General features: G+C 35.1%; 3 long non-coding RNA genes across 3 annotated transcripts; all 3 read right to left on the reverse strand.

Moving 5' to 3' along the window:
- Positions 1 to 483: 483 nt before the first annotated feature.
- LOC117344240 lies at positions 484 to 4499 on the reverse strand. Its single transcript, XR_004536134.1, has 3 exons — positions 4339 to 4499; positions 2637 to 2725; positions 484 to 735 (listed from the first exon to the last, which is right to left on the reverse strand). It is a non-coding gene; the product is annotated as an uncharacterized LOC117344240 (long non-coding RNA).
- Positions 4500 to 8379: 3880 nt separating this feature from the next.
- Positions 8380 to 13602, reverse strand: LOC117344388. The gene is made up of 3 exons (XR_004536170.1): positions 13478 to 13602; positions 11246 to 11332; positions 8380 to 8805 (listed from the first exon to the last, which is right to left on the reverse strand). It is a non-coding gene; the product is annotated as an uncharacterized LOC117344388 (long non-coding RNA).
- Positions 13603 to 16590: 2988 nt separating this feature from the next.
- LOC117344389 lies at positions 16591 to 22459 on the reverse strand. The gene is made up of 3 exons (XR_004536171.1): positions 22449 to 22459; positions 18734 to 18735; positions 16591 to 16718 (listed from the first exon to the last, which is right to left on the reverse strand). It is a non-coding gene; the product is annotated as an uncharacterized LOC117344389 (long non-coding RNA).
- Positions 22460 to 24205: the final 1746 nt, after the last annotated feature.

The following is a 24205-nucleotide window of genomic DNA, read 5'->3' on the forward strand; positions in this document are numbered from 1 at the left end:
CTGGATCCAATGCAAAGCATAATTGCTTGTGGCTTTGATCATATAAAAAAATAACAGAATGTTGATGGAGGCGTGTAAATACATTTATGTTAGATGATATAATGTACACGGGTTCAAAACGTGACTGTTTTGTTAGTGGATAAACGAATTCTGTACACAGCATCACAAACGTCGGTGTGGGCGTGGTTATACTTTGCTTTGTACAGACTTAATATTGTTTCCATATGTATAAAAGTACCGTCGAGGGTTGCAGATCGTCAATAAGATTCTGTGCAACCCTTTGCTATGATCATATGCTTAATTTAAAGAAGTAAATATACATGTTCTTAAGGGATTCTGAAAATTAACCGCATTGATATTTAATCGGTCAAGACCTGAAATTATTTATTATATCATATGGGAGTCATTCCAATACAATGTTAAGAGTTCTGAAAAGAAGTGTTTGTTGAAATAAATAAATTATTATAATCAATGAGTCTTGCATTTGGTGATATTGACTTTATTAATTAAAATAGATTATAAGCATTATCTTCCTTCCTGATCCATGTCAAATGTAGTAGTAACAGTTCCCGGCTTAAGTACACTGCGCTAGGCATGCGTCCTTGGTGTAGAAGTTGTTACCGTTTCCATAGCAACCACTGTATATGAACTCCACGCATGCTCCAGTGACCGAGTCGTAATACCAACGGGATATGTATTCCGTACAGTCCCCCTGGTACATTGGCAGGTTGCAGGCTGTTTTAAATACAAAATGAAAACAAAATATTTTCACACAGAGTAAAACTTAAGTTCCTTAATTTAGGGATTTAATATCGGGTTACTGAATAAAACATGGGGGATACGAACTTCCTCGATGAGAACTACAAATCTTGATAATCATACGGACAGAATCTAGTTATATAAAACAAGAAAAGATAAACGGCATAGTTTTAATGCTGGTAGTTATAATGTAAAACTGCTGGTGAAATAAATCAACGAACTAATGCGTTTCAGCACGGATAACAAAATTATATCAGTTTGAAACATATTTGGTGTTAATAAGACTGCATTTGAATCAGGAATATAATTTTATCAATGTGTCATTTGAAAAGATACATTCACTTCTTCAGCTTGCATTCAATCTTAACTCTATTTCGTTTTTAACTGTATATCTTTTTTTTTTTTTTTTTTTTGCATTTACCGCTACATTGACAAATCACGTACTTCATCTTGACCAGTAACGCCACCTGTCGCGTCATATCCGGTACCAATATTATACGGCGTTCAAAATTTGTATATAGGGTTTTAAACTAATACTTACGGGAAGAGCCTAGATATACAGCTAGAATTCTATTTAATTATTTCGGTTTTCATTTTGTGACCTGTTTTCGTAAACTGTGCTACATTGTAGCATAAACAGTCTATCAGTTTAAATGTTGCTAGACTTTGGTATGTATTACAAGTGTAGGATTAGAGCGGAACGTCTCGGCGAGTTCACTATCCCCTTAATCAGTTCCAATTAAGAAGTACAAAATGTATAAATAAATAAGAATAAAAAGAGTCTAAAATTGAATAAGTCAATAAATCCCTGGAGCTTTTAGAACAAAGCCCAACCGCGTTTATAAGCAACAACAGAACTGCAAATTACATGTATCAAAGATGGCAAATTGTGTATATTAAGTGCACGTCTTTATTTATGAAATTTTAGGGGTTATGTTAACTCGGGAGACAACTATATACCACTTGAGTAAGTGCTCTATCCGAAGGCGTGGAACAAATTGAAGTTTAGTAAATAATGTTGTATTTTTACCGATGCTAAATTAAGATCCGAGAAAGACTCTCCTTATTAAATAATAATTAATTTTTGTTTGTCTATATAGAGTAGAAAATGTAGTTTTGCAACAATTACTGTACATACCTATACAAAGCGATTAATATCAAAATGTTCTATCACACGGCAGTTTTATGTTTGTTTGTTACAAAGCACAAGCTTGGCTAATTGCGTTTGTAACGTCACAAGACAAATCTATTGCTAAGCTATAAGTGTGACGCCCACTTCACCATAATGCTTCACTTATTTTTGACTGGGCCTCGTATTGAAGGAGGTACTCAAGGATGTTATTTTTAAGTCCTACTATTCTCTGACTATATAGAGCCGTGTACCAAAGGACTGATCTCTTTTGGTAAGTTTATATCGACGAGGTAGCACTCTAAAGTAAACAAGACAAGCGGCTTTTGCAAAATGGACAAAATCGGTTAGGGTTAGGGTGAAAGAGTCTGTCATTGCCATGGCTGCCATTCACGATTGTGGCTTTAAATTGATGGAGCATCAGCCTTATTCACCTTGATCTCGCTCCATTAGACTTTCATCTATTTCCAAAACTGAAAACCGCTATTTAAGGCACCCAACCCTAATCCTAACATGCAGTGGATGACTTTCTGAACAGTCAAGAAAAGGAGTTCTATAAAAGTGGCATTGAGGCCCTTAAACACTTCTGGCAAAAGTGTATACCTACGGAAGTGGAATATGTTGAAAAATAATGCAATACGTCCGACAAATTTAAATCCTTCAACATGAGGCTAACAACTTATCAATCAGCCCTCGTATATGGCTATTTCTCGTGGATACTTTGCATTTGTAACATTAAAATACATACCATCCGGCAGAGCGGTCTGTTGTGTTTTTGTCACAAGAAGTAAGACCCCTATAATGAAGATGTAAAACCGCATCCTTGGGTATTGGTCACTAAAATATATAAACAAGCATATCTATAATGTACATACGAATTTTAAATCTTTACATCGAAGTTGTAGCACATTACACAGGCAAAAATGTCTTCATGTCAATTCAGGTCAAATGCGGGTCAAATTCATGTGAAGATTTTCTGGCCACATTGACCTGAAAAGAGCAAAACAGTCAATTCATGTCAAGATATTTACCTGAACTTGACTTGAAATTGGCCTGCATTTGATATGAGAATACTTCATGTCAAATTCAGATCAATTTCAGGGCAATTTGATATGAAAATGTTCAGGTCAAATTGACCCGAAAATAGCAAGACAGACCATTCATGTCATGAAATTGACCTGAATTTGACATGAGAATATTTCATGTCATATTTAGGTCAATATCGGGTCAATTTCAGGTCAATTCAATGTCACGTGAAAATGTTCAGGTCAAATTGTACCGAAAATAGAATAACAGTCAATTCATGTCAAGAAATTGACCTGAATTTGACATGTCAAATTCAGATCAATTTCGAGTCAATTTCATGTCAATTACAGGTTAATTTCATGTCAAATTCAGGTCGATTCAAGGTCAATATTTTTTTCGGGTCAAAGGACATTTTTAAGATGAGAATATCAACAATAAAACGAAATTGTAATTATAAAATTCAAACCCCGTAAGAAAATTGTCAACAACAGGAAACAAAACGCTAGATTTGAATGGAGACACTTGAAAAAGTACAAGGAGAATAGATCATACGTTCCGGTATGTCTCTATATGTAATTCAGGTTTGTTAAGTAAAGTAAGTCGTTTTATCCAAAGAGTAATTAAGCTTTTAAGTATGTAAAGAACATTAGAATAATTCATGATTTGTATGATTTATCTTGATTTGTCTATTGATTACAAGTGCTTCTACGCCATAAAATCTATACTTTCTGCCAAATCACGCGAATATCGAAATTTGATGGATAAAACTTATAGTTATAACCGCTATCATTGGGGTAGGTAAAGTAACGTGTATGTTTTGGAAAAAAAATATTAAAGAAAAAATCTGACAGACAGAGAGGCGAGAAAGATAATTTTCGCCAAGCTACGCTACTGGCAATTCATTGAGGATGTCCATGAAGTCATAAATATACTTTTCTAAACAAGGCTTAGTAATTTTCCACGGAAGATGATCTTCCAATTTTCCCACCAAACCCACCGGAAGTTAGACATTTCCTGTTTCTCTGCCAGGGACATCTTGCATACCTGTTTGTCTTGTTGGTGTGTCCATCATAATATAACATGTTTCTAATGTAGTCCGGGATCGCGGGAAAATGTACTAACAGTAGTTTTCTTAAATTGATATGCTATCGAAAACCAAAACTATATTTATACTTATTAGAATAAGATTAATAAATTATATGGCTTGTTTTATATATATTTCATTTAAAACTTTCTTAATTTAATGCAAAATAAAAAAAATCGCAAGTTCCTCTAACACACACACTTAGCACACGACTTATTTCATTTTCTGCATCTGATAATTAATTAGATTCTCTTTTAAATAATCTTCTCGTATGTTTCCCTTCCTTCATAAAAAAAGATATTTAAATGCGAAATAAATACAAAAATGTCTTCTTACTTACCGTTTCCTTTAACGACCGACCACCTCAATTCACAAAAATGTATGGGAATGATTAAAACTGCCACTCATCTCTTGTTTGAAATGTATTCCGGATCAATATCTACAAGCTGGTACCCACGTCATTAGCTGTCCGCGCACGATTCAAAGTGATGGACAGCTACCAACATGTTTCTATATTCACTTTCATTGCGGTCGCCTATTACGTCGCTTCTAAGATTTTTTTTTCATGATTCGATTAGATTTTTAGTGACGCATATCGCATAAACTTAGTGTAGTGGAAATTTATCAAAATCTGATAGATTTGAATCAATTTTTGTTTTAAGGTTGGGCAGAATTATGTTACTTGACAAATTTGAACGAAGGTCTATCTCATTTTGCAATCATAGATCTTCAGGTGCCTCTTTCCAAAAAATAAGAAAGGTATTTTATCACTGACACTATTTCAGTCATGTTACTAGTCAGTGGCGTAGGAAGCGGGGGGGCAGGGGGGGCAATTGCCCCCCCCCCCCCCCCCCCCCCCCCCCCACTTTTTTCAGTGGGGGGGCAAACATATCTTTTTGCCCCCCCACTTTTTGACATCCAAAATCTAAAAAAGGGGATAAAACGCGAATTTATATATTCATTTCGATAAATATCTGTATATTTCCAAACCGATAATGTTTTCTTGAAGGCAGCGATAAAAACTTTATCTTGTACATCTGGAACATTCCGACTTTTATACTAGTATATCAATCCTCAGACCTGTGTGTCGGTCGTCTGCAATAGCCTGGTAAGTCAATATTTATATCTTAATACGCAATTTTGCTTAACTTCATCACATAGATTCAATAAGTTGATGATAATTTGTGAAGTTAATTGAGTTCATAATGAGAAAAAGACAGAAACACAACATGAAGAAGAATGCGCGGTTTTAACGTGAATAGAGTGATATTAATTACCAACAGGTACGAGGAAATACAAAAAAAAAATCGTCTCGCGCCTACGGCGCTCGCTTTATCACTGAATTACTGCCCCCCCCCCTTTCGATTGCAGATCTACAGGGGGGCTTCGCCACCCTGGGACCCGCTGGGCGGCCCCCAGACCTCTCGCAAAAAGGGAAAAAAAATCGGCTCGCGCCTACGGCGCTCGCTTGATCACTTAATTACTGAACCCCCTTTCGAAAACTCCTGGATCCGCGCCTGATCCCGAATTATTGGAAATGTGCTATATTCAGTTTTCGCGGAGGGCTTAGACCCCCTTGAACCCATATCAGGGCGCTGCCCTGGACCCGCTGGGCGGCCCCTCGGACTTCATGTTTTGCTATATTTAATATATATATTCTGATTTGCGTAAATAACTTATTTTGTACTACATAAATTATCAAAATTATCATGGGATGTTGAAATGATAATTATTGGCTAATTTTGCGGAGATGGCATACGATTTGTTTAGTGCGTAAAATTTAAGGTTAAAAAAAATTTTGCCCCCCCACTTTTTGACGACTTCCTACGCCACTGCTAGTATATGTATATGTGTCACTATGTATTATGTAACTGACACTATTTCAGTCATGTTACTAGTACATGTATATGTGTTACTATGTATTATGTAACAGACACTATTTCAGTCATGTTACTAGTACATGTATATGTGTTACTATGTATTATGTAACAGACACTATTTCAGTCATGTTACTAGTATCTATGATACTATGTATCATATAACTGACAATATTTCAGTCGTGTTACTAGTATCTGTCTTACTATGTAACTGACACTATTTCAGTCATGTAACTATTATCTGTGTTACTATGTAACTGTCACTATTTCAGTCATGTTACAAGTATGTGTGTTACTATGTAACTTACACTATTTCAGTCGTGTTACTAGTATCTATGTTGCTATGTATTATGTAACTGACACTATTTCAGTCATGTTACTAGTACATGTATATGTGTTACTATGTAACTGACAATCTTTCGGTCGTGTTACTAGTATCTTTGTTGCTATGTATTATGTAACTGACACTATTTCAGTCATGTTACTAGTATCTATGTTGCTATGTATTATGTAACTTACACTATTTCAGTCGTGTTACTAGTATATTTGTTCCTGTGTAACTAACACTATTTCAGTCATGTAACTATTATCTGTGTTACTATGTAACTAACACTATTTTAGTCGTGTTACTAGTATCTATGTTACTGTGTGTCATGTTTCTGGCATTATCATGTGTCATTATTAATATATCTTACCTCTTAACATGTCAGTGATATATTTAATTGATTTTTGTTTTGTTTACAAGAATCGTCTTTTAATATCTTAGCGGTGTTCCTTTCTATGATGAATGCATCTTAACTTAGTGAATTCATCGTTCATGGAGATAATTCCGTCTGATAATTTGCATTTCATGTTTGCTTGTTATCCATTTACAAGGATACGAATTCGAATTGCTCATTTTGAATATCGACAAATCAGCTTGTTTATGTGTTTTGCTTTCTTTTGTGTTTGTTGGGTTTTTCTTTTTAGTTTATTATCCTTCTTATGCTTAAAATATATTGATATGTGACACAGACGTTCGTCTGTAGGAAAAAAAACGAAAAAGGTTGAGAAACATAATAGATTATTACTGGGGATGGTGTTTTATTTCGACTGGTTGATACTGAATTGTCATATTTGTTGAAACGAATAATAAATTTGAATAACAAATAAGACGAACATATGTTTATCAGTGAGAATTGATCAACGATGTACTTAATTATAAAATTATTTGTCTAAAACATCTGGTATTGACATTGTGTCAGAATGACGTAACAGCTATATGATTGACATCATCTAACCATAAGTGTGTTATTTAAAAAAAGAATCGTTGAAAATTGATTCCGCTTCGTGTTTCTATTGAAGACCAGTAATATATATTATACTTAAAATCAACGGCATTGATGTATATTTTCTTAAGCAAAGTACACATCGCGCTTGAACAAAATGAAGTTTAGAAAATATGTAGACAATGCGCATGTGCTGTAAATCACATACAAGTTGACTGGGAATAAATTAGCTGCGACACGCAGAGATATAGTTTTATACACCCATTGTAATCAATAGTTATCATCTAGTTAAAGAATTTATTTTGACTTGGCTGGTTAATTCTCAAACCGGCGTTCTCCATAACAACAATTTATACTGATCGACACATAAATAGTACCGTAAAGCTCTACATCAGAGGATCTGACAAAAGAAACATTTTGGTGAGTAATTTATTGTTTACTGTCACACAATGTGAAAACATTTGTGTAAATAAAAGTGGCGGTACGGTACAAGTAACCGTCGTGTGTTTTGTCGCTTCTGCGATTTGTTTCCTATGGTGGCTCGTTAGGGCCAAGTATCAAATCTCGCATTCTCGCACTCTCGATCTTAGGTCGGAAACGCGAGAATGCGAAAATGCGACGAAGACGAGGGAGCGAAAACGCGAGAATGCGAAAGAGCGAAAACGCGAGATTAATCTCGCACTCTCGCCGTCGCGATTTCGCATTCTCGCGTTTTCGACCTAAGGTCGAGATTGCGAGAATGCGAGGTTTGATACTTGGCCCTAACGAGCCACCATAGGTTTCCGGATATTACGCTTTACACTGTATGTGATCTAGATCCGGACTAGAGTGTCCTACCGTCACTTGTTGTTTTTACTACTAGTATGTCAAATTTCAATTACAGAAATATGCTAATTGTAACGATGTGTCATGCATGAAGTATCGTCATTATTGAATTGTATATTATATTTCTTACGACAAGATATTCATGAAGTGATCTAACGAAATTCAGTATTCAAAGACTATGTACAAGACACACACCTCATCAAATAATTCCAAATATGTCACAATTTATAACTTTGTGTATCTTATACTGTTCGGCTTCATAAACGAAAATCCTTCTAAAGAAATTAATTACTTGTCTTGATAATTTTCTTTATCTTAAAAGTGTTTTTTTTATTTGAATAGTAATATAGCATAATTGTTGATTATCAAAAAGAGTTATTTCCCTTTGATAAAAACATTACCTAAATCTACTTCATTATCACCATACAGTTTTTATTTCAGAAAAATGCTGAAATGTTTTATTCAATAATCGATGGTAGTGTACAATAACGACGATCTACCGAGAAAATATTATACAGTATTAAAAAATATTAATAATCATAATGTTAAAAATGGTAGAAATGGATTTACAGACATTTCATCCAGTAGATATTATTATCGAAAAATAATGAATTACCACAATATGGTATAAATTTTTTTTTTTCTTCTTTCGGTAAGCGAACAATGGTCAAGCGTCCACTTTACACACTCGTCTACACGTGTAAACCGATTCATAGTTGTTTTTGTTTTCCCGACAGCCCCCATACAGGAACGTGCGACAGGCCTTGGTTGTCGGGTCGAAGTACCAGCGCACCTGTCTTTGACGACATGGACCTTTGAATGGTGGTTCAAAACAGCCTTAAACAAATAGAAGGAAATTTGATAAAATGAATGTTCGTCGTGATGTGTATAGTGACGTAAAGATAATTTGTGATTTAAGTTAATAAAGTATACAAATGTGTCAATAAGAATCGGGCAAGCCTTTATAATTACCTGGTTTAATGTTTTATGTTTTGTTTGACAACCAGGAATACTATACAAAACAAGAGGCCCATGGGGCCTGTATCGCTCACCTGGTTGGATTTGACCAAATGTCAAAATAATGTTCAATCCGTTAATACGTAGCTTTATTGTAAATCTCGAACAATGCAATATATGGTTATAGTGTGAGGATCCCAACTGCTTTAAAGAAATAACAAAGTCCAGATTCTTTAAGGGCGTGAAAAGACCACAGGGATTGTTTTTACAACATGATTGTGTTTAAAGAAATTGAGTCTCTCAGGGTGGGGATAGACCATTGGGCCTATTTTTAGATCAGAATTGTGTTTATCCCTTAACGTCCAGCGATGCTATACATAGTTATGGGATGGAGGGTCACAGTAACCATTTATGCAAAATCTGTTCCCCTTTCCCCAAGGATGTTTCTGAGCAGATTGGGTTCAAATCAATTCATAACTTTATGACTAGTAGCTATTTAAAGGAATATTGCCTCAATTTCAACGATTGGGCCCCTGGGGGTCAGTCACCATTAATGCAAAATCTTATCCCCTTCCCCCAAGGATGTTTCTGGCCAATTTGGTCAAAATCCAATAAGAACTTAACGACAAGTAGCGATTTAAAGAAATGACCTCTATTTCACCTAATTGACCCCGCCCCTATGGCCCTTTGGGGGTCAGAATCTTCATTAATGCAAAATCTATTTCAATTTCCCCCAAGGATCTTTCACACTAAATTTGGTCAAAATGCAATAAAAACTTTATGACTAATAGCGATTTAAAAGAATTGTCTCAATTTCCCCTATTGGGCCGCACCCCTCAGGCCCTTGGGGGTCAGAATCGTCATTAATGCAAAATCTATTCCCCTTCCCCCAAGGATCTTTCGGACTAAATTTTGTTGAAATCCATTCATATCTTTATGACTAGTAGCGATTTAAAGGAATGCCTTAATTTCCCCTATTGGGCCCCGCCCCTCTGGCCCCTTGGGGGTCAGAGTAACCATTTCATGCAAAATCTGATCCCCTTCTGCCAAGGATGTTTCTGACCAAATTTGGTCAAAATCCAAAAAGAACGTTTTGACTAGTAGCGACTTGAAGCAAATGTTGACGGACGGACGACGGACGACGGACGGACGGACGGACCTTCTAGGTGAGCTAAAAACTTGCGCGAAGTATATATTGCTTGTAACTTTTGTAGGTGCATAATCATCACCAGAAGCTTCACATTCACAATCTTAAAATGACAAGTCAGAGAAGATAAGGACAACCGGAAGCGGTTCACACAGGAATATCTCAGTAAAATTTCCCGTGGAAATAGACATACAAAAATGTATGTGATTAAGATGTTCTATACCATCTACATTGAAGTATTTCTGTTCGAATCGATAAATCAGATGCTATTTTACTGACGAGGGTCTATCACCGAGTTTACCCACGTGTGAAAATTATAGCGTAGCATAGTGCAATTAATCGTTGGTATCCGGCGACGATGTGTATATATTATAGTTTGAAGGAAATCTGTAAAATGGAGAAAAAATACACTTTCATAACACACATTATTATTTATTCGCGTAGTATTGAGTTTCTTTTCGTGGCAGACCAGATTATGGCAAAAAAATTAAACGACTTTATGACCATGTGTTGCGTTGCTTTCTTACAGATGTTTGTATCAATATATTGAAGGCTAGGGGCGGTGGTAAGAAGACGCAAAATAGAAACTTTAAATTATTGTTTCTTCTTTTTTCTTTCTTTCTTTTTTTCTTTCTTTTCTTTTTTTTTTTCTTTCTTTTCTTTCTTTTTTTCCATTCAGACTGAGTTTAGGCAGGTTATGAATCCAGTGAACCACTGATAATTTAGCTTGATGTCCGTTTAATGAATCTACACACCTTTAATTGAACATTTATTTTCATCGTTACTAAGCAGAAGTTCCTTTTCAACTTCACCTCAATAATTGTTGTCGCATATCTCGGGAATGATGAAATTCAAAGCACTGTAGTTTCGGGGATCGAGATGTTGTTATCGAGATATGAAAATGTCACACTACCGAAGCTGAAATCATCAGGCTTATTACCAACAATTTAATTTTGAGCTGATTCGGCTGGGTACATATTCAATAGGTTACTTCACGAGGTGGGCAAGTTTGTGTCGTTAAATAAACATTCTGGGGGATATGCCTAATCTAAATGATCACGAAATTTCTATAAAAAGACACGGGTACCTTAAGATCGACCAGAGTTGAATGTCCTATTAAAAGCCATCCTGTTACCTGTTTTACAAGATATATATATATATACGCGTACTTACGCTGAGGTCGTCGACTTCCATGGGCCATCGCTGTAGATATCAACAGTAAGATCGTATAGAGAACGGCTAAAACCCTCATGTTTGTACCTGTTTCACGAGAGGAGAAATATTTACATGGAATAAAAATACGTACTGCAACCACAGGGGCCTGAGTATGTGTTACAGTCTACGTGTATTATTTGGACCTTTCCTAGTGTTTTATAAATTTTCTTTCATTTTATTAAAAAAAAATTTTTTTTTTTTATATATATATATTTTTGGGGGGGGGGGGGGGGGGGGGGTATATTGATTTCATTCTATAGCCGATAATCGCCTGGGGAGTCATTTTTACCTAAATTTAATCTACCTCCATAAAACGTCTGAAAATGTGCTATACACGCTAGGAAAGGCCCAAATACACGTAAACAGTAAAAAGCAACTTCCTCATTGTTCCCTTTCATCGTCAATGTCCATTTATTTGATGTTTACATTTCAACCGACAGAGTATTTACATATACATATTGTATTTACTGTAATTTTCTTGTTTATTATTTGTATACGCCCGTTGAAAGACGGGACGTATTATGTTATCATGTTGGCGGGCGGGCGGGCGGGCACATATGGTGTCCGGACCATAACTCCAATACTACTCGACCCAGGCTTTCCATACTTGACACAATACATGTATACATCTTGATGACTCGGAGTGTGGCATACCAAAATCATGCCCCTTTCCCCCGTATTTGTGGAGTTATTCCCCTTTGACGATTTTACTTGTCCGGACCATAACTCCAATACTACTTTACCCAGTCTCTCCATACTTGACACAAATATACCTCTTGATGAGCCGGAGTGTCGCATACCAAAATCATGCCCCTTACCCCCGAATTTGCAGAGTTATTCCCCTTTGATGATTTTGTAATTGCTCACCATTCACTTAATAATGGTATTAGGAAGCTGATTCTTTGCTAAGAGGTTCTTTTAATGTATATATTCTGTATATAAACATGTGAACTGATTTTTGTGTTGTTGTGTCTAAACCAAGGTTTCCCATATTTGCAACATATATACATCTCATCATTTAAATTTGCCCTTCGGTTTCGACTACACACCATTATGTGTATCAATATCTCATTCCAACTTTCCAACAATGATACATCATTTTAAAGCATTACAACCTGTGAAACTACCCCCTTCAAAGTGTCAAATATTGCGGCGGGCGTATATTGTGGCCCTCCAACGGGCCCTTGTTTCATTATAGAGGACCATTTTTATTTTTCATTTATATTTCACTTCTTTACATTCGATAAAGAACTAAAAAGAGTGAGATTTTAGTTTATAAATCATGATTATAGCATTGTATTCAGTAGAAAATGCATTATACATTAGATATATACATCATACATCTAAATCGTCAACAGGGAAGAGATTGAATTTCCAATTAACATTTACACAGGCCTCCAAAAGTATCCTATTTCTTTTAAAAAACACAGGACCCATGAAACTTAAGTTAACGTCGCATACATATAACAAGGAAATTGGTCCACGGCGAGCTATTATCGTATAAAACTGATAGGTATGGAGGCAACATCAAATCAAAGGTGTTACTACATTTCAATTCAATTTAGTTTTATCCCGTAAGTTTGATAACTTATTTGGACATCATCATCATCATCATCATCATCATCATCATCCTCCTCATCCTCATCATCATCATCGTTTTACTTATATTATCAACACTTGACAAACAGTAATGCGATTAACTTTTAGCTAAAGATAATAATTTACTAAAAATAAATGATATATCACACACCCAAAAGAAAATGACTTTGTTTGCCTTACTTAAATTTGTGGCACTTCTGCTGTCAATTCCTTCCCGGGGTCATACTTTAAAATGTTGACACCGACAACAGTATTACTATATTCAGGTGGTATTTTAAGGTGATTCAATATGTTTGCTTCTCGAGGTCGACTCTGTTCACGATTTGTTTAACAATTTTTTTTTCTCGGGTAACGAGAAAATTATTGAATTGTTGTAAGATATACAGATTGAGAACAATAGTTACTATTTAGCAATTAACATTCCAGGCTCAGAAAATAACAGATTAAGACCGGAATAATGTAGCCGTTATCATTAATTCGATAAAAGTGAGTTATCAGAACGAGTACTATAAAAACTGTATAATAATTTATATAACACATTCAGATAAAAACAGATTTAGGTCATGATAATGGAATAATTATCTTACTTACGGAGCTACCAGATTGCCTCACAAATGTGTACTGATTCAGCTACACACTGACCACTTGACCATCGGTCATCAGTGGTCATTATTAAGGCAACACGTGTAGTGACAGTACCCATTAGTCCATTTGCCATTCCAACAGCTGGCTGCTTTGGGATCTACGTTAGCGACTGTTTACTGTAAGCGAAGTCATTAACTATGTTTTGCCTCAGAGAGAGCGGCATCATTAGTTTAAAGTGACCTTAGTACAATTTTTAGCTCTGAGCCGAAGGCTCATGTGAGCTTTTGCTATGGGGTATCGTCCGGCGTCTGACGTGCGGCGTGCGTCGTCCGCTAACTTTTTTTAACCGAGAGTATTGAAATTGGCATTGAATGATTAGTTAGAAGGTACTGACTAGATATTTGTATGTATTAAGTGAAAATAAAATTCAAGATGGCTGCCATGATCGCCATCTTTGAAATTATGTGTTTCCTTATAACTCCAATATTATTTGCTTCGTAGTAAGAAGACTTTCTAGGAATGTTCTAGTGACATGTCTGAACAAGAGGTGTTGTTTGAAAAATTCATTGAATTTACAAGATGGCCACCACAGCAATTATCACCAAATGAGCTATGAAAAAGTACTTAAGTTTTTGTTTGTGGACAAGATAACTAATGACTGGTACATCGTTTAGAGTTGATTTTCAATAACAATGTTCAGATAGTGATGACAAAGAGGCGAGTTTAATTTGAGGTACGTATAATGAGTGGCTGATTTTTAATTAATTTAATTGTATGATTTGTACCTGTCTGTATACACTCTATACATCTTCAGTGTGAACATTGCTGGTAGGGGTCCCAAATGGGGGAACTGGCAGCTGACTAACTTGGCTGCTAGCAGCACCCACACCAACCTGGAGAAACAATCGCATATACTGTAGTACACATTCTAGCAGATTAGAAATTCTGGAATTTTGATTTAAAAAAAGGACCACGATCAGGTTCAATATGTAAATCAATTTTCTAAAAGGTAAGTTCTGTCTATTGAAGATTTTGAGCAAAAGTAATCTGTATCATTTTGATTTTGTATAAAACTATGTATGCTTCTTGTTAATGGATAACTATACAATGTATATATACACATCTATCACACCGGGTGTTGCCTCAATGCTGTGCAGTAATAGTTGTCTTTACTTGAATGATATAGTGCTCTGTAGAACATTTCTTTGTGTAAGATAACTAGGCTTTTGGATTGTCTACTATCTGTTACCAGTTAGTTTTGATGCCAAGACCTGTTAGCTTAATCTCTGCATGAAACCATGGTATTGCTGGTTTAGGGTCACACAGGAAAACAATAAAATTAATTAGATAAAGGGACATGAGAGGTCTGAGAATGGAGCCCTATCTCCAGAGCTATTACTTAGTGATGAAATCTGCCCAGTTACCCAGTGTATGGCTTTAAATCACTGATAACTAGCTGTTGACAGATGTGTTTTGGGTATTAAGTGTACCTTGTGTAAATATTGTAAATATCAGAAAATTTCTGATAATTTAAATCAAATTTGGAGAGAGTCTATAGGTTTCTTATTGATTAGTCATATTGATGACCAATTCGACTTGTGACCTTTGGTGACTTATATATCCCTTTTCACATTGCTCTATGTTGTGAGTTGTGCAAATGAAATGTAGGACAACATCTAGGATGAACACCATATGTTCATACTGGATTTTGCAAAATTAGGTTAGTGACCTACTTTTTTAATGGTAATGATAGGACAACATCAATTGACATCTAGCAAATATAGCAAATATTGCAAAATTAGGTCACTTTGACCTACTTTTTCAATAATTATATTAGGGCAACAGAAATCGACATCTATGATGAGAAAGGCATGCCGATAGCAAATATTGCAAAATTAGGTCACTGTGACCTACTCTTTCAATAATTATATAGGGCAACAGAAATGGACATCTAGGATGAGAAAGGCATGCCGATAGCAAATATTACAAAATTAGGTCATTGTGACCTACTTTTTCAATAATTATATTAGGGCAACAGAAATGTACATCTAAGATGATCAAGGCCTCTCGATATTGCACATTGCAAAATTCTATTACATGATCAGGTGAGCGTTTAGGCCTATAGGCCTCTTGTCTATTACCAATATGTAAACTACTATAAATATGTTACAAAAAAAACAAACAAAAAAAACCCCCATAAAACCAAACAAACAAACAAAAAAACAAAAAACGAGTGTTAAGGTTTGTACCCTTAAATGAACTGGAGACCTAAAACTTCAAAACAAATAAAAAAACTACTTAATTGAAACATTTTATTGATTTAACACAATTGGATTGGGCACAAGTTCTTAGCAACTTATAAAGAGTCCTCTCCATAGATATATACTAGTATTACACTGTACATAGATAGCGATAGCGACAGAGTATACCTATATTAATTTATAAAGAAAGAAAAGCGAAGAAGTATGGAAGAAAGAAAGACAGATCTAGAGATATAAGAAAAATATGAATGTTGCTACATTAGGACATACTACAAATTAGGGTTCATAAACGATGTACACAATATAATATCTTAGATACCGCTTCATACTTCACTTTACTTCATACCGCTGACACGCTTGTCTTTGGCGTAATTCTTTATAGCAGTAAACGTGTCTTTCGTTCAAATCAGGATTATATTGATTACAGCAAACAAATGTACAGTGAATTTAACAACAATGAAGGAAATTCATAAATTATTAATATTATATGTTCAAGCAAAGTAAACACTGTAAATGAAAGACAAACAACACATTCAGAAGGGCATCAATACACGGCTGTCGCGTGCACAATTAATGTTGGAGAACACGGTGCCCTGGGCTGAGTTGGTCAACCGATTAGTATGAAGACAGGTCAACACAAATTAAACTATCCATAGAACATTGATTGAGAGATTCACACACATACAAAAGAAAAAAAAAAGATATGAAGACATCAAATTTCAGTAAATTGCTTAATATTGAATTTCTCAAAAAATATATCATTTTATGAAAAATTGCATTATGTACAAGTTAATGTAACAGGAATGCCGATTCATTGATTTCCCCCAGGTAACTTCTCAAACACAACAGACAGAATTCTTTAAGTTCAAGTCGGTCAATTTATTAGCGAGGAGCATCTATACATTTATACAATATTATATGGCCTTCCTCTTAATCTCACTCTCTCTCTAAGTCACTAGTGTAGTGGGAGATTGCTCGCGATAGCCCTACAGTGGCATACTATTAGAAAATCGGACACGCCGGCTGGTCAGATGTACCACCTCAGTATATATTATTAGTAAATGGGAGATAACCCATGAACTATAACATGTAAATAAAGTTGTTATACTGAAAACTTTACCATCATTTAGAGATACAATTTAGTCTTAAGTTAACTAAGTGTAGAATATAAAAAGAGATTCCATAAAATCCCAAGCCATCTTGTATGGCTATATAGGTATAAGTACCTTGCAAGAATGATGTTAGTGCTGTCGCTGGCTGAGCAGATCTTAGGGAGCCAGTCGAAATTCCGCGCCTTTATAAACTTTTGCAGCGATCACGTGATCGAATCTGACCAATCAGGGCTTGTCCGGCGCCGGACCATAATCTCGTCACCGGACAATAAAATCAATGTTGTAATAAAATACCAAAATAATTGCCGGTCGCCTGTCCGTTTGGCTTATAATAAATGTAGACATAAATTAATACTAGATAATGACTTGTCCGTCAGAAATTACACACTATGAAAGCTTTTGTAAACTTGTCCGGCACTTCGGTATACACAACTATTATAGTACCGGAAGTGCATCGATGCTACTTAACATGAAACATAGTCCGCAGACTTTTCAATAAATAAACTCTGTTCGCTCTCACAACTCGATACCACATTCTTCCAAACATTATACAACATATCTACTAATTATCTAAACTATTTAGAGAGTATTTATCGGTCCCTATCTTATAACATAGTCGTTACATCACTTCCTTCATCAACAAAGATGGCGCCGCGAATAGGACAACACACTCAGTCACGATGTTTAGCTTTACGATAATGTCCCTTCCGTGGTTCGGTGATCGTAATCCAAGGACGAAAATCCTGTATTTCAAGTACGTAACACATCCTGATAGTTCATTATGAACGAAAGTTTACTTGATATATGATTAAGTGTAGTTATCGAATCAATCCCACAGATTCCACTTCTGTTTTCCATAGGCAACGTCCTATCACGGTTGCAATGTTTCCACACGATTATAGATACAAATTACAAAGTAAGCTAGCACTATTTCTAAAACTTCCCAACATTTCCCATGTACAATATTTGGGTAAACTAAGCTGTAAATAACGATCAGAATCTCACCTGACACACACATCGTAAATGGCCAAAATGATACTGGTATACATTTCAATATAAAGTCTCACATTTATTACATTAACATAAAAAGTTCAATCATATTCGATTTTAAATTAATGTATATATTATTACGTACATTTAGAGAAAGAAACATGATTTGGCTTTATTTGCGTTTCCATCGTTTCCATAACTAATTTACTATCACTAGAGAACCAAAATAATTTTGCAAATTGCAAATTATTCAGATTTATAATCAAATCCGTACAGATGTACTTGCATGCAATTTTTATGTTACAATCGAACGTTTTCAAAATAACAGTAATTTGATTTGTGGTGTGTCAATATTTTCCGCCCCTCTCGCCTTTTTATGACTTGTATTAGAACAAGAAGATTGGGCTCTCTCATCCCTTAATACCTTATACATGTACCAATCTTTAGAAAACTGCGTTCTCATATAATGAAAATTAGGACAGATGTTTATTAGAAAACTACTAAAGACGGAGTCTGGATGTATAATATTTTATTTAGTTAGGGTGGCTGAAATATATACATGTTATATTTGCGATCAAACCGTGCCCTATATGGAGCTCACTCGATAGCTAATCCGGGTCAGTTTATAAGTTTTTGTAAAATAATGTATATATCTACTTTATGCTTATACCAATGATGCTATCTCAATGATTTCATGTAATATATTTGTATGTTGGGAGAGGGCGTCCATAAGTTGAAAAAAAACCTTCTACCTAATCCTTTGCAGTGGCGGATTCAGAGGGGGGGGGGGGGGGGGGGGGGGGGGGGGGGGGGGGGGCAGGGGCCCGGGCCCCCCCCTTTCAAAACTTCAAAAGGCATACCGTATATGCACCGATATTTTGTATTCATTGGGGACATACCACTTATCTCCAGCTAAGTCCTCTACATGCATTAAACTTAAAGTTATATCACAACGATTTTTCCCGTCGTTGTAATATTTTTGTAGAATATATATAAAATCCAAAGATGTTAAAATACGGTCCAAGATATAGTATTTATTACACTTAACTTTCTAGGAGTCGGCAGGCGATTTACGGAATATCCGAAAATCGACCCGTACAGTCCGAACTCTAGGTTCTAATTAATTTTACAAAACCTTACACATAGTATTTAAGCTAGAGTTAATACAAATGATTGACAGGTGGCATTTTAGTACTCAGATGGTCACATTTCAGACAGGTGAGATAATAAGCTTAATTGACCTTTGTCCGAGGCTAGGTGTCATACCTGGCCAGACCAGTTAATTAACTCAATTAACATCAAAAGGTAAATGTACATACATATTGCGCGGTTTAATCCGATAACAATGAGAAAAGGGGAATTATACATATCACTTTCAAAAGACAGACAGCTGGTTGAGATGTAATTAAATAATTTGTAAGTGTAACATTTTTACAAAGAGAAATTAGACGACGAAGAAATCCAAAATTATGGAAAATGTTAAATGTCTAATAATGTTTATATTACAACACATTTCATAAAATTCACTATGAAAGTTATCAGATACACCAAGGTGGCTAAATATGGCATAACCAAAAGAATGTACGGTTAAGTCTATGTAACGAGCTTTACACGCAAGCGGAAACTTCTTGTACCATAAATTGGGCTAAACTAGTGAAGAACATACTATGTGCTCATGGTTTTGGTTATGTTTGGCTGAAACAAGGAGTTGAATTAAGATATTGATGTATTTTATATCATTTTCCAATCAAGGGTACCAGACATATTTATACAAGACTGGCATAGAGAGCTTGTAGAAACACCACGAGCCAGATGTTATAGACTTTTCTTAAACGAATTAAGTTACAAGAGATATCTTGATATTGAAATATATATATACATGTATATATAAAAAAAAATGAAAAAATAATAATTAACAAGGTTTCGAGTATCTTCCGCTAGATTGAATATAGAAGCCACGCAATAGTTGTCCGGACAACTCCTTCTAAAGTACTACTCCGATTTTAATGAAACTTGGTATACATGAACAGTATAACATGTAGTTATGCATCCCATATTTTTTCCCCCGAAAAACCAATTTTCAAAATGGCCGCCGACTTCTCATTGGTTGAGACTTGTCCGGACAACTCCTCCTAAAGTACTACTCCGATTTTAACGAAACTTGGTATTCATGATCAGTATAATATGTAGTTGTGCATCCCACATTTTTTTTTTCGAAAAACCAATTTCCAAAATGGCCGCCGACTTCTCATTGGTTGAGACTTGTCCGGACAACTCCTCCTAAAGTACTACTCCGATTTTAACGAAACTTGGTATTCATGATCAGTATAATATGTAGTTGTGCATCCCACATTTTTCTTCCCGAAAAAACCTATTTTCAAAATGGCCGCCGACTTCTCATTGGTTGAGACTTGTCCGGGCAACTCCTCCTAAAGTACTACTCCGATTTTAACGAAACTTGGTATTCATGATCAGTATAATATGTAGTTGTGCATCCCACATTTTTCTTCCGAAAAACCTATTTTCAAAATGGCCGCCGACTTCTCATTGGTTGAGACTTGTCCGGGCAACTCCTCCTAAAGTACTACTCCGATTTTAACGAAACTTGGTATTCATGATCAGTATAATATGTAGTTGTGCATCCCACTTTTTTTTTTTCGAAAAACCAATTTTCAAAATGGCCGCCGACTTCTCATTGGTTGAGGCGTGTCCGGACAATCCTAAAGTACTACTCCGATTTTAACGAAACTTGGTATACGTGATCAGTATAACACATAGTTTAAAAAATGGGAAATAAATAGTTGCACTCCTGGTTCAGGCAGGGGACTTTGTATTGCTGTTGCAATACTATCCATCCTTGTTTTTTGTATAGGAAATATTATGTTAGACCTAATATGTTTAGATTTATATATGTTATGACATCAGAGAACTGTACCATTATTCAAAGCGGCTGTGTATATTTACATTATAAAGCAGAATTAAGAAATGAAAGATACATATGAAATTACGTGTACCGGTTTATTATCATTCGCTTACTTTATGCAATACTGTTTTTCATGCTTTAATATTATGTCCTGTTATTCAATTAATTTGCAACAGTTATGTTTGTAGAATTTAAGCAATATTTTTATTGTACCCACACCTACAATATTGTGTGATAATTGGCCTACTGTAACTATGTATAGCTATTCCCCAACCGAATTACATCAAATCCCAGGCGAAATGTGTGTAATTTGACCATCAACTATACCATGGTCGACCATGGTCTACAGATGTTCGACCATGTTTTGGTAATTGGTACCATGGTTTGAAAACCACGGTCAATCATGATTCATATAAAAAGAAACGAAAGTCAAATTAAGGTATTATAATTGGCATTTGCATGACATTCATACAGTTTTCACAGGGCTTTGGATCCAGCATCCGTTCTCTTTGATATTTTGCAAATAAAAAAAAACAAATTCAAACTCTGGCTATTTCTAATACCTCGTCAAATAAGTATTTTACAACGCTGCAACTTGCAAGTGATTACATTGTTGTAGTAGTCTATAATCGTATTATTTGTTAGAATCACGTCACTTGATAAATATATTTTGGGGGGATAATGTAATGAATAGAATAATAATAATAATAATAATAATCCAAGACCCATGATCAGGTGGTGGGCAGTTCTGTTTGAGATCAAAACAATTTCATTTTTTTTTTCAAAGGTCTTAAGGAAAAAAAATCAAACGGTTTTAATTTGTGAATCTCTGATTTGGGGGGTTTATGATGCACTAGAATGCACCACAGAGCTTTATATAATTCATTTTTTCGGGGGAGCACACCCGGACACATTCTGCATCCCCCCCCCCCCCCCCCCCCCCAAAAAAAAAAATAAGCCGCAAGGGCCCCCCCTTTCCCAAAATCCTGTATCCGCCACTGCTTTGTCACAATTAAATTGGCAATAAAATATGTTTAAAGTCAAAGTTTTAAAGTCACAAAATATAAATGATAAAAAAGAATCAGAAAAAGTTTCAAGACACTTTTAAAATTATATGAATCTGACACCTATATCGGTTAACGTTATATACATGTAGGTTGACGTGACATAGCAGTATAGACATGATAAAATACAATAGATACTTTATTGTATCATAATGGCATTTGAGTCTAATGTGAAAACATCAGTTTAATAAGAAATAAATTACCCACCTTAACCATGCATATCATAATTTACATACTATATATCAATCAATATACAATACGACTCACAGCGATAGTTTATTAGTAAGTTAACTTATATATATTATCACATGTTTCGAGACTTTAACAATTTTCCTAAGTTTTGAATTTTTTATTGCTTTCTCTATATTCAATTTTTTCCACATCGCATTTGATTCATTATTAAACGAAGGAAGGTTCACCGGTATGCCGCTGTCTAATCGTATCCCGGCACAAGTGGAACAGTGTATATATACAATGTACATGTACACTACTACTAGAACGACGCCAGAAATGTTTGTACTGACTAATTGGGAGAGACAGGAAGATTGCCAGTATGTATACATGTGTAGTAACAACATCCGGTTGAGGGTGCGTGGTGGGAATTATTGGTGTTGTTTCCGGAAAGACGATCGGAAGAGGTACGTATGGCCGTATTAGTATATCGCGGTCCAAAAATACACAGGCTTATTTGTATTGATCAGTAAATGATATATATGAATCCAGTATCGTGGATCAATAGAGCGTAAACACATACATATATATATATATATATATATATACGGTATAAGCTGCGGGTATTTCTGGCTAGGCGATTGGGTGCCGTAGATCGTGAGTTCGAGGCCCGGTTAGGGCACGAGTCAAAAAGTTGTCTTCCTTCGTCATTTGTGCTGCTAAGTTATATATATATATATACATATGTATTTAATCTATATACATACACCAGTGACCCCTGATACTGAACTCAAATATTATTTTCACTGTTCAATACAAATACGAGCCCCTGTGTAATTGCTGATCACTTCTGAAATAAGGACTGGTCTACAATGTAGGAATCTTATAAAAAGGGCTGGCTTAAATGTAGGTATCTTAGAATAAGGGCTGGTCTACAATGTAGGTATCTTATAAAAAGGGAAGGCTTAAATGTAGGTATCTTAGAATAAGGGCTGGCCTACAATGTAGGTATCTTATAAAAAGGGCTGGCTTAAATGTAGGTATCTTAGAATATGGACTGGCTATTTTGTAATTACCTAATTATTATTAATTTCTTTATTTTTGTCTTACAGGAGATTTTATAAAAAGACTAACATAGTTACAATTGTAAACGGGATAATTGGTATAAATTAAATACAGGTACAGTATACAATATGACAAAAATTAGTATACATCAACATCAATTATAAAAAAGGGGAAACATATATTTAGCGCCTAAGTTAAGATGCAGTGATCGACTGATCGTATTGTTCTTTCAAGGGCTGTATTTATACATATGATTTTAAAATCTTTTAACATCTATGCCTAAAACGGAAGATTTGAAAATAAACGAAACCGCAATCTTGAAAAGGCCTCCTTTCTTATAACGTTACTTCAAGACACTAATGAGTAAATTAATTAGCTTTCCATATAAAAGGGAAACATAACAATAATTTGAAACTCACATCTGTCAGCTGATTATAAATACTAGATAATACACAAATATCTTATTAATTGTATGTTAATTCACTAGTACATATTATTGAATACCATTTTCAATTCGTACCATACACGAAGAGTACGTCTAATTTCACAAAAATGTTATAAAGTCGACATTTTCAGCATTCAAATTAATAAAAATTACAAAAACTTTAATTTTTTTTGGTATGCGAAATGTAAACCCGTCATGTTGTAGAAAAATCAGGTTTCAAAAACATGCGACTATGATTTTGATATAAATATTGGTCTCCATATTACTGTAGGGAGTGTGTAGTTAATATATAGCTGCTCCTGCCTGATACACATAAGTAAGCGAATATATGCGTTAAATATAGGAAATAGAACAAGTTCACGCGCCACTTATCAATATAATCCCGCAAGGTTTGGCGCGATAGTACTTCAGCCGGAAAAGGCACAATGTGCAATCATACAGGTTCAACTTTCAACTTTCTAACCAAATATGTTGAACAGAGAAATTATATATACCATTCAACATATGTACAGTGTATCAATCAGTAGGACTAATTATAAGATTGTTTTAAAAATAAAACTTTTATAAACTTTCACAGATAACGTATTGGAATGGTAGTATTCGCTAACTCTGGAAACTAAGAATATATTTGGCTTGATACAATACAATTTTTCTAAACTTTCTTTCAATATTGAAAAATTGATATATATCATGATAAATACAC

The sequence above is a fragment of the Pecten maximus genome, chromosome 15, assembly GCF_902652985.1.
Source record: "Pecten maximus chromosome 15, xPecMax1.1, whole genome shotgun sequence".
Taxonomy (NCBI): domain Eukaryota; kingdom Metazoa; phylum Mollusca; class Bivalvia; order Pectinida; family Pectinidae; genus Pecten; species Pecten maximus.